The sequence below is a fragment of the Monodelphis domestica genome, chromosome 3, assembly GCF_027887165.1.
Source record: "Monodelphis domestica isolate mMonDom1 chromosome 3, mMonDom1.pri, whole genome shotgun sequence".
Taxonomy (NCBI): domain Eukaryota; kingdom Metazoa; phylum Chordata; class Mammalia; order Didelphimorphia; family Didelphidae; genus Monodelphis; species Monodelphis domestica.
The window spans coordinates 312986316-313000972 of NC_077229.1; the positions used below are offsets into that span (position 1 = coordinate 312986316).

The 14657-nt window shown below is 35.7% G+C and overlaps 1 long non-coding RNA gene across 1 annotated transcript in view; it reads left to right on the forward strand.

Moving 5' to 3' along the window:
* Positions 1-366: 366 nt before the first annotated feature.
* LOC103099118 (uncharacterized) overlaps positions 367-14657 on the forward strand; it is a 119550-nt gene continuing 105259 nt past the window's right edge. Inside the window, exons 1-2 of the long non-coding RNA XR_464368.3 lie at positions 367-907; positions 2490-2563. This is a non-coding gene — a long non-coding RNA (uncharacterized LOC103099118). The remainder of the gene's footprint in view (positions 908-2489; positions 2564-14657) is intronic.

Below are 14657 nucleotides of genomic sequence, written 5' to 3' on the forward strand. Positions count from 1 at the left end.
ATTTTGCTGTCATAAAGGAATGTAGGCAAGAGTAGTGTATTTCTAACATTCAGGATAGGTGAGGATAATATCTGTCTGCCCCAGGACCCTTTGGACCAACCACTGGTAGTGTCTGTAACCGCCCACAGCTGAGAAAATGGGTAAATAACACTCAGTAATTTGGGTGTACCATTTCCCTGAAACACATACTGCTGAGGACATTCAAAACCATCTGGAAAGTCTGCTTAATGTTTGGATCTCTTCACAACCCTCTCCCCCCACCCCAAACACACACATGGCTCTTTCTCTTTATTGCACACAATAGGAGCCATAGAACAAAGACACTCAAGGATTCTGAGTTCTTGCAGCCTCTGCTTCTACCATTGTCTTAATTGGATGGTACAGGCTTTGATCCCTGGCAGATGATGACTTTATTAGGGAGGTCCCACAATCTTTGTGTCCACTTTTACTACTCCACAAAAGCCTGTGATTTCTCTTGCCAGAACCCAAGACAATAAAATTATTCTAACGCTCAGCTCATTCAGGCCACCGGTGCAATTTGGAATTCTTATGCAATAGAGTAAATTCTGGAACAGTCATTGTCAGTCACTGACACTTCCTGAAAGGACATTAGTTTAAAAGAGAAGGGCAGTGTTCTCCATTGTAGTCAACAGACTACATTCCAGAGTCTCTCTCTTGTTTCAGATCTTCCATAATTAACATGGTAGCAGCAAGTGAGGAGGAAAAGGCAGTCTTAAATCCAAGTAAACCTAATGATTCAAGGCCTGAAAAATAAATGGAGGAAAGAAATGAGAGGGGATGGCACTTTGGGTTAAAGACTTGCTTAGCTTTTTGAACAAAGATGAAAGACCTGAACAACTCTGGAGACTAACAGGGCATGCATAGCGATAGAGGAAGATTGCCACAGGTAATATTTACAAAATGATATTTGGGGTCTGGTGGTTGCACTTGCACAGCTCTTTTTGGTCTTTATAGCTAGATTCAGGCTTGGAAAGGTCATAGTAGGGCTTTCTTACTAGTCAGCAGCAGGCACGCCACAGTGGGATTGCTGTTTGCCTTTCATTTTCAAAGAAGAAAACATGAGGGTGATATCTTGACTTGTGAGTGAGCTGAATTTAAGTGAGGCGGAAGTGCCCAATGTCCTCAGCCTCAAACTTTCTTCTAGACACATTAAAAGCCCAGAGGCATGACAAAAGGAAATGTCTTGGAATGCAGTGGATTGCCTTGTTCTTCAATGTCTGACCAAGCTCTAAGCTACACAGCACCTGCTACTACTACCCTCATGGCTATTGTGAGGATAAAATGAGAAATGTCAAATTCAATTTGAATCTTAAAATTCTGTATCAGTGCTCTCTTTTATTATTAAAATGTGCCATTCAGTCAAAAAAAGCAAAAAACATATTGTTCTCATCTGCCCTTTCTACAAGGGGCAATCTTCACATGTTTGGGGTAGACACCCCTCTAATTTGCCTATGGGTTTGTGGCCCATCATTTACCTCAAACTGGTTTAAGTCTTTTGCCAAATTAGTTTAATGGGCTGTGGCCATGCATATACTACAGCTTCTTGGAGCCACAGGTGAGAGTTTAGTGCCAGCTGGCCAGCAGAGGTACATGAGCATCCCTGTAAAGGCCTCAGCAAGCCCTCACAGCAGAGGTGCCAGTCTTTTCTGAATATCTTATGTCCCACAGTGCAATATAATGTGGTAGGAGCTATTCTATCAAGATAAACTATGTGTTCCCAGGGTTATTAATGGAGGGAATTGAGAGTATTTGGGATACACTGCTTTAAAGTCTCCCATTCTTATCTTATTTGCAATTTGGTAGAGTAGAAAGAGTGTTAGATTTGGAGTCAGAAAGCCTGAGCTTTGCTGCTTATGGGTTATGTGACTTCACCTCTCTTGATCCTGTCAGTTTCCCAATTTGTAAAGTGTGATGATTGGACGAGATGATGCCTGAGATGCTTTCCAGCTCTAAAATGCTTTGATTTGTGTCTTTAAAATATGAATGCTTTCTTTCATGAGTCCAATACCTCTAGTACTTGTTTGTTCTCTCTCAAAATCTCTTCCCTTGGTCTTTTCATCTCCTAGAAGACATTAAAGAGTTCTTTATCTTCTTTGTGAGACTCTGTCCTTCCTGGAAGCCTAGAGTCTGGCAGAAGCTATGGTAGTCATTTGCCCTTTTGGCCCTACATGGAAAACAGAGGAGAAAATACCAAGCTGTCTTTTTCTCTTTGCTTTTCTAAAAGTTTTCAAATTCATATGACCTTGTGTTCAAGTAGGCCCCACTAAGCACAACATAAATAGTCCAATCCCATCCTTTTTTATGGTGAATGCTTCTGTATCTTGTGCCTTTAGGGTGACTGTTAAGACTTTTGTTTTCAATTCACAGAGGTCATTTTGATGACTTTGTATGATTATACTGAACTAGAATAATCCCCTCAAATCTATGTGCTTTGCTAGTCCATATTAAATCCTTTTTTATCTCTGCAGCAAAATCGTCTTTTTATTTCAGAGGGATGCATCCTGTAAAACATCCTCTTGTCCATTTCTGAAAAGACCCCAAGGTAAATAGAGCTATTTTCTAAAAGTTCTATTTTTGAAGCTTTTTCTTGTACATTAAACCCAATTCTACCTGTCTGTATATTCTTTAGGTCTTAATTCAGTTTCTTCAACTATAAAAAAGGTATAATACTACTTGGAAGTTCCTATCTCAGAGGGTTGTTGGGCAGATCAGATAAGGTAATATTGATTAAGAAGCCCTTTATAGACTTTAAGGAGATTATAAAACTAACAATAATAACAAGGGTGATGGTATAATGATGATAAAATAAAACAAAAATTGATTGAGCAATCATTAATGCCAATTATGAATGAAAATTCGAAGTCACTTACAGTTCTGAGTATGAGGGATCCTCCCTAGGAAACCTAGATACAAAAATCCTCTCTAGGACTTTGTTTCTATGTGGTTCAAAAGGTCAGAACTGATGATATTTCTACCCATCTTCCCAATTTCATGATGATCTACATCATTCTATAGCACATGATTCAACATTTTCTACATGGTGGGAACAGAGTCCCTCTAGACCCCCCCAATCCTTTCAGAATTCAGAAGAGAGCAAAAACTGCCAATGTTTTTTTTTTCTTTCTCTGTTTGCTCCCCTCTTTCACCACCAATCTCTTTGCTCTCCTATCATTTAATCAGTTTCATATCTTATCGCCTTCTATCATCATATATTTGAGGACTTACTATATATCAATTTTATATCTGCTAAAATTCAATACCTTGCAAAGAAAGATACTGTTTAAAACCATGGGAGTTATTAAAATAGTCAAAAGAGGAAATTTTTACAGAAGAGACAAGAAAGCTCAGAACAGAGCCTTATAGAATATACATATCAGTGGTTAGAAAAGAGGAAGTGAACAATCTAGGGAGACTTTTTGCTTCAAATGCATTGCTACTTATATACATCATTCATTTTTGCATTGCTTTCTGAAGTCTTTTGTAGGTTTTTTTCAACTCTTTGAGATCATGGTCTTTTATATAACATCACTGGGAAAATAGATTTTGGCAATGGTGAACTTTTTGTTGTTGAAATTACACTGATGTTCCTGAAATAGGAGAGCAATGCTATAATCTCTTTCTTACTTATTGCTATGTATGATCAAATATTCGATTATATGTACATATATATTGTTCAGGATATCTGTATTTATGGACCAGTTTCATTTTCATTTCATTCATATGGCCTGGGAATATATACTTAGCATCCAACTTCTTTTCTATTTTGGAAGGCTAGAATCTGACCATTCCTGTGGATTTCACTGAAGAAATCCTTTATTATTCTATTGTTCATTATTATTAGTATTTCGTTTGAGAACAGAAGAAGTTTGTCAACATCAGGAACATCTTTCATCTGGACTCTAGCCTAAGCATCTCTCATGATGCCTATCAATGTCTTTAGTAATTCAAGTATCTATTAAGCATGTTGGCCGATGTTAATGTTTAGAGAATGTGAATCAAAAAGGAAATTTCAGAAGAGGTCTTGGGCATTTCTGAATCAAATTTATACATGGCATTATGATCAACTTGCACAGACCCTGATTCTAATACATGGGGAGAAGGACAGAAGCTTTGATTCACAAAACTCTTAGGAGCTTAGTTAAGTAGAAATCTCTGCTGAAGAAATTTGGGAAAAGTCCAGGAGGCAAGAGATAATGGCAATGAAGTGCACATTATCCTGAAAATCCAAGCCCAATTTTGTATGAGGATGTAAGTGTTGGTACAGTATTGGATGGACCACAGAGTTCAAGAATAGTAAGAGTGCAATAGTATTCTTAAGTGTTGTCAATCTGAAGAACAATTTCTGTCAAGTGGGATTGGGGAAAGCTGGACAGGATCTGGTCCAGAATGGCATTATCTGTGAGGACAATTATTTTCAGGATGATTCATGTTTTCTTTAAGGAAAAAAATCATATATGGTTTTTATTAACTAAACTCAATATAATATGATTATATTCAAATTGATGAGCAAAAATAAATAAATCTATATGTGGGAAATAAGTTCTAAGTTATTTTTATTTGTTTAAAATGAGATAAAAGGGTTTTATTATGAATGCACCTTTGATTCATCCTTATAACAAAAGGAATAGTTACTTCATGAATTGCCTATGAAGAATGACACAATAATAAAATGTGTTAGTCCAAATGTGCTCATAAACACTATGATTTCCTAATTACCCTATTTTATAAAGAATGTGGAACAGTGCAAAGAAAGAAGGGCCTGCAAAAGAATTTGGTGGGAATGAAGTCTTACTTGCCTTGCATTAATCTTTTCCTGCAAAAATTAGGAAAGAATATTTGTTTGCAAAAGATTAGGTAAGATCGTGGTGAGTGAGCAGAAGTGAAAAGATGAGAGCTGTCCTCTGAAATTTCCCTTTGTCTTTGTGAGAGGGCAGTTTAGTATATGGAGGACTTGAAAGAAATTGGCACAACACAGCCTAAAGAATTATTCAGAGTAACAGAATAATTTGTATTGACTATTTAAATTTCTATATCCTTTTCTCAAGGTACAAAAAAGTGATGATATGTGCCATATAATATACTCTGTGAAGGCATCCATTCTCAAGTCTGGACACCCCACTGTTTACAAAATCTCTTTGCCCACTTACAACTTACAGTAATCTAGGCCCTCATGGGTTAGTGTCAATGGCCCATTTTTTGGGACCAGAACCGAATATTAGAGAAATGTTTAAGCAAAGATGTAAATGCATGTATGCTAAGCCCAAATTTCACATATTTTGACCTTTGCTCATTCCTTTGAAATGCATTTAGCTGTTACAGGAAGGGGTGAGAAAGGTTCATCACCATGAATAAAACTATCTTGCCCTGAAATTTAGTGTAGTTAGATAAAATATAGGGGACTTTGGGGTTGTGTATGTAAATGACCTTGAAAAAGAATTGCAGAGCAATTTACTTGCAATATATGACAACAGAAGATTCACATTTAAAATATAAGTACCATTAAGGAAATTTATTCAGATAAGTCATTTTCATTTAGATTTCTTTTCCTGATAATAGTCAATGAGTCAAGTTCAAATATTTTCTGAAACACTGAATTTTAGCAAAAATTTACCTTTAATATACTAATTAGAAAAATAATGAGGCATACGGTTAGATAAATGTAGAGGCATCAAATCTCCATCTGCAAATGTTAATCATGGTGGTGGGTAAAAAGATAGCTCTGTTAAGAAGATGCCAATCAAAATGGTAGCTTTTGGAAGCCACCTTGAGAAAAATTTGGGTACACATCTGTAAATTCTACACATGGAAGTAGACCATCCATCTTTGTAAAGGGACCAAGCATTTTGACATTTTCATTTGAGGGAATGACAACAACTGATTTAATTTTTGCAGAAATAATTTACATTTGAAAAAAAGCAGAAACTCCTTTTTTACCTCCTATTTTCTTTATTCATTTGTTCACTTATTCAATAATTGGATGGAAATTTGCTTTGATTGAAAGGCTATAACTTAGGGATTTCTTATTACTGCCAAACTCTAATCCTGACTACTTGCATCCTTCCCTTGGCATCAGTCATCTCAAGTCCAATACAACCTAATGGTTATAGAGATTTGGATAAACACACAGGAACAAAAGATATGATGCTGGCAAGGAAGGGCATGAGTGATGAAGGTAGTAAATGAGTGTGGAGTAAGAAGTGATAAAGGAACAGACTTCCCAGGTTGAAGAAGAGATAGTCAATTCTTTGAAAATTCTAAAATATATATTAAAAAGACAGCAAATGATTATCCATAAAAGGCAGTGATGATCAATAAGAGTCAGTTGCCTGGCTTAAATCATGCAATGTTAACTTCACTTTCTTTTATAGTGGATTTACTAGATTGGTATATCATCGGAATGCTATTTTTATGTTAGTAAAGAATCTGCCCAAATCCCTGTCTTTTCTTACATACAAGATAAAAAAAAATGAGTCTTATAACTATTGTACAATTAGTTGAATTCCCAATTGCTTAATTAGTTAGTTCTAAAGAGAAGTATTATGGAGTAATGGAAAGAGGTGGAGTCATAAGACTTGAGTTCAAATCTTAGTTCTAATAATTGTTCCCTATATAACTTTGTATAAGACATGTTCTCTCGGGGACTCAACTTCATCTATAAAATAAGGGAACTGGACTAAATGATATCTAAAGTCTCTTCCTACTCTTAATCTGTGACCCTTTGATTGGCATTTTATGGTGTGGTGTAAATTTGGCAGCAGTGATCAAGTGAAAGATATCCCAGGCATCTTTCCATGACTTCTTTACATTTGTGCCTATAATCTAGATAAAAGCATAAATCACTTGTTTGTTTTGAATTGATTTGTTTGATTTGAAGAGGACACAAGTTGGGAGGAATAGCTTACACATTTGGTGTAGAGTAAGGATCCAAAAAGACCTTGAGAGGAAAAAACAAATTATTCAAATGTAGTAAGGTGAATTTTAATAAGGGAAAATTATCTTAAACAAGGGTTCAAAATAATCAATAGTACAAGTACAAAACGGGATAAATGAGATTAGAAGACTTTTTTTTTCCTATCAAAGATTTAGAGATTTTAATGGAAAAGTTCCATGTTAGCAGCTAAAAATACTAATGTAATCTTGGCCTGCATGAAGAGAAGATTTGTGTCTTAGCATCCATTAAGTGATAGTCGAATTATAGTCTGGCCTGAAAAGATTCTATCTTGATCAGTCAATAAAATATTTGATAATCACTTATTATGTGCCAGGCACATCTTGCTTCTTTTGTAAATTTTGTAAAAATTGTAAAAATCTGGAATATCATCTTGGTAAGAAGATCAAGAGATATTGTATGCAAAGTGCTTTGTAATTCTTAAAATTCTTTATACAAATATGAGCTATTGTTATTTTTTGATAAAGATTCTTCTATGAACATCAGAAATCTATTTGTCAATTATTTGTTTTATGATAAAAATTCAAGTTGAAAAATATTGAGTTTCCCATCCTTTTCTCCATTAACTTTTATTTAGGATCAATTAACATTAAGAAGGAACTGATGAGAATTAATTCAGCACTTTTGGAAGTGAAGCTTTCAGTGAGTGATTTCTACTTCAGGAATTTGAAGTTGACTCTTTTCACCCCAAGCAATGACATTAATGCATACTGTTCCTAGTTCTACTGCTGATGTCATTACCAGGGTGCCCAGTGCAAGAAGGGAGTCATACAGCCCCATGGGATGGTAATCCTAAAGTTTAGTGTACCAGTTTTAAAAAAAAATATAAAGCCAGTCTTGAACTTTTTCTCCTGACACTTAGCATAATGTTGCTGAGTATTTTAAGCTGTTTACTCAGAAACTGACACACTTTAACCCACATAGTTCTAGTGATAATTGCTGAATCTCCAAATTAATAGAAAAACTGGCACAATCCTAGATAATATCAGAGTTTGTTATTTGTGAAGTGCCAATTTTCTGTAATTAGGGGAAAATTGCTAATTATCACTGGAACTATTCATTAATATTTGAAAGAAGATAAAAAATAATAGAAATGCTTTTTTAGTTGTTGGATGTTTTTTAAAGCTACCTGCTATTATTCCTTTGATGAATCCAGCTGTTTATAGCCTATTTAAGGCCTGGGCAGTGATGATGAAGATGGATTCAGCTTTCATCTCACCCAAGGTCACAAAAGAGTGCCTGAAAACGTCATAGAACCCATATCAGCAGCACACTAGGTAAAAAAAAGGGAAAATCCTATAATTAAACACTTAATATCTATAACTATTTGTGCAAGGCCAAAATGCCCCTAGTTAGTTAAATAAAGGTCATGTGGCCTCTATGTTTATTTAGTACTATGAAAAGAGCCATTCAGTCTCAAGGTTTGCCTGCAGCAATGCTAATTATCACCATTATACTACATAATTTTAGGGATGTGATAAGTGCAGGAGTAAGAGTGTTGAAAACAAATTATCATTTTCAAAGTTTATGGCAAAAGGAATATTTTCTGTTGAAGACCTTTCTGCAGAAAACCTAATTTCTGAGAAGGATATCCTCAGACCAGGAAAAAAAAATGAAACCAGCCAAACAAACTCTAATCAAAAATTCTTGTGTTGATTCATCTTTTTAAAAAACCTTGAATAATTGTTTAAATACCACATTTATGTAAATAAAGTGTACTTATCCCATAGGAGAAAAAAATCACGGGATTTCAAAAGTTTATCTTCCCATGGGCTGGAGAAAAGATCTGTAAAGATTTCTATAATTAGGTTTTTACCATCAATGACAGAGGAGCAACCAAATTTGGGCTTCAGATTCACAGTTCCCAATGTGCTGTGTGAGGAAGTAAAAATGGTGCTAAGGAAAACAAGGATGGCAAGAGCAGCTGGACCAGACCAAATATACACAGAGCAGGAATGCTAGATGAGATACATTTGGGAAGGGCATTAAGGGATAGCTTGATGTTCTAGGTATCCAGAAGAAGGAGGGATACCAAAGACTTAATTTACTTTTGCTGAAAAATTGTGACTAAGGCAATCTCAGTAACTCTTTAGCCACTTGGTTACTTTTCCATCTCTACAAAATCAGCTCTAGAATATTCTTCAAATATATTGTGGTCAACCTAATAGGAAGTTTGAAAAAGGAAAGAACAGTCTTTTGCAAATTATATTCTACAAAAGACCACATCTTTACAGTCACAAAATTAATTAAAAAACAGAGCATGCAGGATCCCACTATTATTATCATTTATTGACTATTAAAATTACTTGGTAAAGCAAATTCCAGGATAAAGTCTTCAATAATTTGTCTTCCATGTACATTCCAGAATCATATTAGATTCTTTGTAATTTGTGACATACATGTGATGATCTCCTGACCATGAAGGCAGTGGAAGCTGTCCTATGGAGCATGGGATAGATTTATGCCATGACTCTTTCTTGTAGTCCACCTATATACTGTTTCCTTGCTGTCATTTTTCTTTCTCTCCTCTCTCTAAAAAAGTATCTTTGGCAAATACATGGTGTCAAGGATTTATGCTTGCCATTTTATCTGAGATTAAGTTTTGAGTCCTCTTAAGAGCATAGATAAACATGTTTTTGAGGCTTGGGTTTTGATTTTTCATTTCTTTTGGGGAAGAAGAAATAGATAGCTGTTGTGTGATTCCTTGATCACAGGTGACTGAGTAATAAGTCTGAGAATGATATTTCTAGGTTTGGTGGTTATTTACTGACTTTGAGAGTTCAAGAATTCAATGGTTGGGTGCTAGTTGCCCTAAAAGAGGTATTTTCTGCAATATCTTCTCAGAAGAGAAAGATACCACCTTTAAGAGTATGTTAAAGCCAAAGGGTTGAACCCCAAAATGATGCTCTACTTGACCAGAAGCCCTGGATCTTCAGTTGAGGGAAAGGTACAGACTGAGTAGAATGAAATCTATTTAGGATACATGAGTATTTCACATTTTAAGTACTTGTTAAAGCAGGCTCCTGGGTTTTAAAAAATAATAATTTCTTTTGTGGTGGAAGAAATAGATATTCTTTATCTGATATCTACTGTTTTGTACATTGAGTATTCTTCCCACATATGACTCTCTTAACCCTAAGGCAAGATGAACTAGCTGTCAAGGCCCTGGTTTCAGTAGCTGTTGAGATCAGAGGAGTGCCTGCTTAACTCCCTCATTCTCATCTAAATCTCTCCTTCACCCTTCCTCATAGATGAGTTCATATCATTTATCTTTACCTGATAGCAGTACCTCCCTCCTATAGCAACTATTCCCAAATTCAGGTTGCCATATAGCCTCTGTGCCTCCACCCAGAATGTACACCCATCCCTGGAGTGTATTGGATCCCCTCTTTCCCTCAAATTCGGAGAATCCTTCGTTAACTTCAGGTCTCCATTTAGATGCTTTCTCCTACTTACATATTTTCCAATCCTCTCTTCCATTTCCTCTTCTCACCCCACTCAAACTTTGGTATTATTTCTTGGTTTAGATCATCTTGCATTTACTCATCGAGGTATATGTTGTACTTCTCCCCATCTCCCAGTAGAATGTAAGCTTTTTGAGGGACTAGTTTCTTTTTGCCTTTCCAAATCCAATTGTACAACACAGTATTATCTACATCTCAGTGGATGAATCTTCAAAAAAACTGAGGTTTAAAGGGCTTAAGTGACTTGCCAATGTTCATAATCAGAATTGGGACTTGTCAGTCAGACTTCCTGACTCCAGGTCCAACTTTCTCTATGCTAAAGCGTGATGCTTTTCTGACTCACTTGAAGCCTCTTAATAAATGTTTGTTCATTTGAACTGAATGAGTCACATCATTCTCACATAGAATTATTTTTTCTTTTTTTGGCATAACGTTGATATTATTTTAGCTACTACTTAATGGTTTCATGTCCTATAACCTCATATTTTATGTTATTTTAAAAGGCAACCTTTTTAAGGCCTCCTATATTATATCTTTACACTTAGTCAGTGGGCTTGTGTTCAAATACTGCCTTTGCTACTTATTACCCTAGTGATGTTGGTCAGGTAACTTAACTTCTCCAGGCTTCAGTTTCCTCATTTCTGAGGCAGAGGGATTAAACTAGATGGCCTCTATCCAACCCTATTTCTGTGCTCCTACAAGTGTGTCATTGAACTGTATCTTTATCACTAAAGGTGTTCTTTAATGTGTCAATGAAGCTATCATGTCAATATGGGTACAATCTGTAATTTCACCCCATGCATGTCTTCCTGCCCTGTAAAATTCTTGCCTATGTTTTACTATAGCCTTCTATATAAATTCTAGCCAACATGTGAAAGCTTTTGCTATAGGTATTTTTACATTTTGTTGATATCCTACAAAATGAATAGTCTTATTACTACATTTACTATCACTTCAAATTGTGCAACTGAAAAAAAAGCCTATATCATTATCATCTTAACAAGCCTTTGCCCTACATTTGAAGTCATATTTGCTTCTTACTATCTGGAGTTCTGAATCAGATTTTTATATAGCTCACATAACCTAAATTCATGTGTCACCATTTTCAATATCTACAGTCCCACTAGTTCTGGAAACCCAGGATTCAGCTGGCAATTCATCCAGTAATTTGGAAACCACTGTTGCCTACTGGTAAATTTCATACTGTGGTTTCTATGTCCCATTGCTTTTGCATCCTTTTTAGAGATGGGGAAATGTTTCTCGGACATTGATTAGTGTCCTCAAAACTGAAGGATGTTGGCGTTCCCAAACTTTAGATGTTTTAGATACAGTCTAGCTCCCTTTTTTGAAACTGAAGTTAGCAGAATGAGTTAAAAGTAAACTGAAGAATGAGAAACAATGGTACCTACACATTAACTTCAGCTTTATTTACTCTATTAGGGAAAAAAGCAATACAAAACAAAACAGGAAATTGTTTCAATATCAAGGCAATTCCAGAATCCTTCCAGAAGATTTTACAGTCTGCTAAAACAAAGAACTATGAGGAAAGGGACAATTTGTACTTTCTGAGAAAGACAAGTAAAGTCATAAAGCCTTTCCTTGAGAAATGTTATTTTAAAAAGTTAGTTCATCCATATCCTAAATATATGTAACATTGATGTCTATATCCCAAATCTTCAGAATTTCATTTATAATTTAAATAACAATAGATGGAGACAAGATGTAGGCTCCGATCTTGCAAAGCAAAGATATATGAAACAAAGGGGAAACAAAATTCAGAATAAGTCATGTAATATTTAGAAATTAATCAGACAATAAAACTAGCATTTATTAAATATTTACTATGTGCCAGGAATTATATCAAGTTCTGGGGATACAAATACAAGCAATAGGAAAGACTGTCCTTGAATTTAAGAAGCTTACATTCCAATGGGCAGAGGTTATCCAGAAAAAGAAAAATAGCTAAAAAGGAGGGGAATGGGAATCATTGTGGGAAAATTCAGAATTACAGCCAAGAGGGGAATGAGGATTGACTATTCTGGGCCCTCAGGAAGAATTTAGCAATGGAAGAAGTGGTCATTGTGATAGAGAAACATTACAGGGTAAGAAATGGATGTTCCAAGGTGAGGAGACTCTAATTTCTCAGGGAAGTTCCAGAATAAAATTATAGTGGAGACATAATGGCAAGGTCTAGAAAATCATAAGTATACTAAGCACCTACTATCTACCTGGCACTTGTTATGTTCTAGGGATGCCAGTACAAAGAATGAAACAATTCCTACTTGTAAGGAGTTAATAGTCAAATAGGAGCTCACATCCTAGTTAGAAAAGATTCTATTTTTTACTGAAAATGTCACTAGCCAAGAATGGTTTTAGAGGGTAAAATCAATAATATTGAACTACTCTTGGAACTTTAGATTTATTGTATATACTACATATATGTATATATATATATAATATTATAGTCATGCACACGAGTGTGAATCTTATTCTTATCTCATTAATATGAATCGCTTGATTCAGAATCCAACTTAATACAAGTATTTATCAAGTGCCTACTATGTGCAGAATGCTGTACTGAGTACAGTGCAAATGATAATGTATTTCAGAAGAGATTTGTCCACAAGATCTAAAGACAGGGCGAATGTTTCCACAGTTTTGTCAGGGTTTTGTTCAGGATGTGCATTCCAATTATCCAAGTAGTCAAGGATTTAATTCAAAGGCCTAGAAAAAGTAAAAGTATTTGTCCAGGCAACCTGACAGGCATCACCAGGGTTTTAACTCCAATCCCCAAACAATCTCAAAAATGTTTTGGAAATCTGTAAAGATGGCACAGTAGACAAAGTGCTGGGCCTGGAGTCAGGAAAAACTAAGTCCAAATCTGGCCTCAGAAACTTACTAGCTATATGATGCTGGGCAAATCACTTAAGCCTGTATGCCTCAGTTTCCTCATCTGTAAAATGAGCTGGATAAGGAAATGGAAAACTACTCTAATATCTTTGCCAAGAAAATCACAAATGGGGTCATTAATGGTCAGACAACTGAAATGACTGAACAACAACAAAATATGCAAGAGGAAGAGAAACAGGATTCATAGAATCTCAGAGAGAGAGAAGTCATGGAGTACAACCCATACTTGAAAAAGAATCTCTTCCCTTTATAACACACTGTCCACTTGAAGTGCATTGCCCCCACCTGAAGTCTTGTAGTTTGTGGGGAAGGACTCAGACCAAACTGAAAAGCAGTTGCTATGAAGGGACCAAATTATGGCAGATGAATATAGTAAAAAAAAAAAGCACAATGAAAAAGTAATCACTTAATTTATCTTGGTTAGGTATTTGTGTTTTGTTCAGTCTTGCCTCCACGTCCCCCTTTTGTCCCTTTTGAAGTGTGCATTGCTTCTAGGCTTGATTGTACAAAGTCAGTCCTAGCCTTATCTGCTCCTCCTTTTGGTCAATCTCATTTATTTTTCTCTTTGTCTTTATCTCTCTATCACATAGATGTAGGTTTCTATGACCCACCTTACAGAATCTCTTAAAGGCTCAAGTTGTAGCATTTTTCCCATGAGAGAAGCATATTTTCAATTGACTACTCAAGAGATAAAAATATGGCACCTCAATCAAATAATAAACCTTTGCTTTTCTTTTTATGTGCCAAGAACTGTGTTACATACTAGAGATACAAAAACAAAAAAGGAGCAGTCTCTGACCTTAAGGACTAATTCCATCAGAACAAACAGCATGAAAAAAGACAAGGACTTATAGCATAGAAGCACACATGCTGTAAATATATGACAATTTTGAGGAGAAGCACTAGGTGCTGGGTAGAATGAGGAGAGATAGGTCTCAAGGAGGAAGTGGTTCCTCAGCTAATCTTTGAATGAAGTTAGAATTTTGAGAGGCAGAAATGAGGAGTAAACACATTATAAGCTTGGGCTTTAGCTTTGTAGGGAGATGGGAGTCGGAGAGTAAGATAGGAGAAGTGGAATGTTGCTATGGGAGGAGCAAAAAGAAGTCTGATATACCTGGACCTCAGAGATCAGGGGGAAAAAAAGATTTGAAATGTAGGCTGGCACCAGGTTATGAAGAGCTTAAAACCCAAACAGAGGAGTTTATATTTTATCTTAAAAGTGACAGGAAGCCTCTGGGGGTTTTGAATAGTAGAGAAAAATGCTCAAAACTGAGTTTAAGGAAAATCTTTTTGACAACTATGTCAAGGATGAA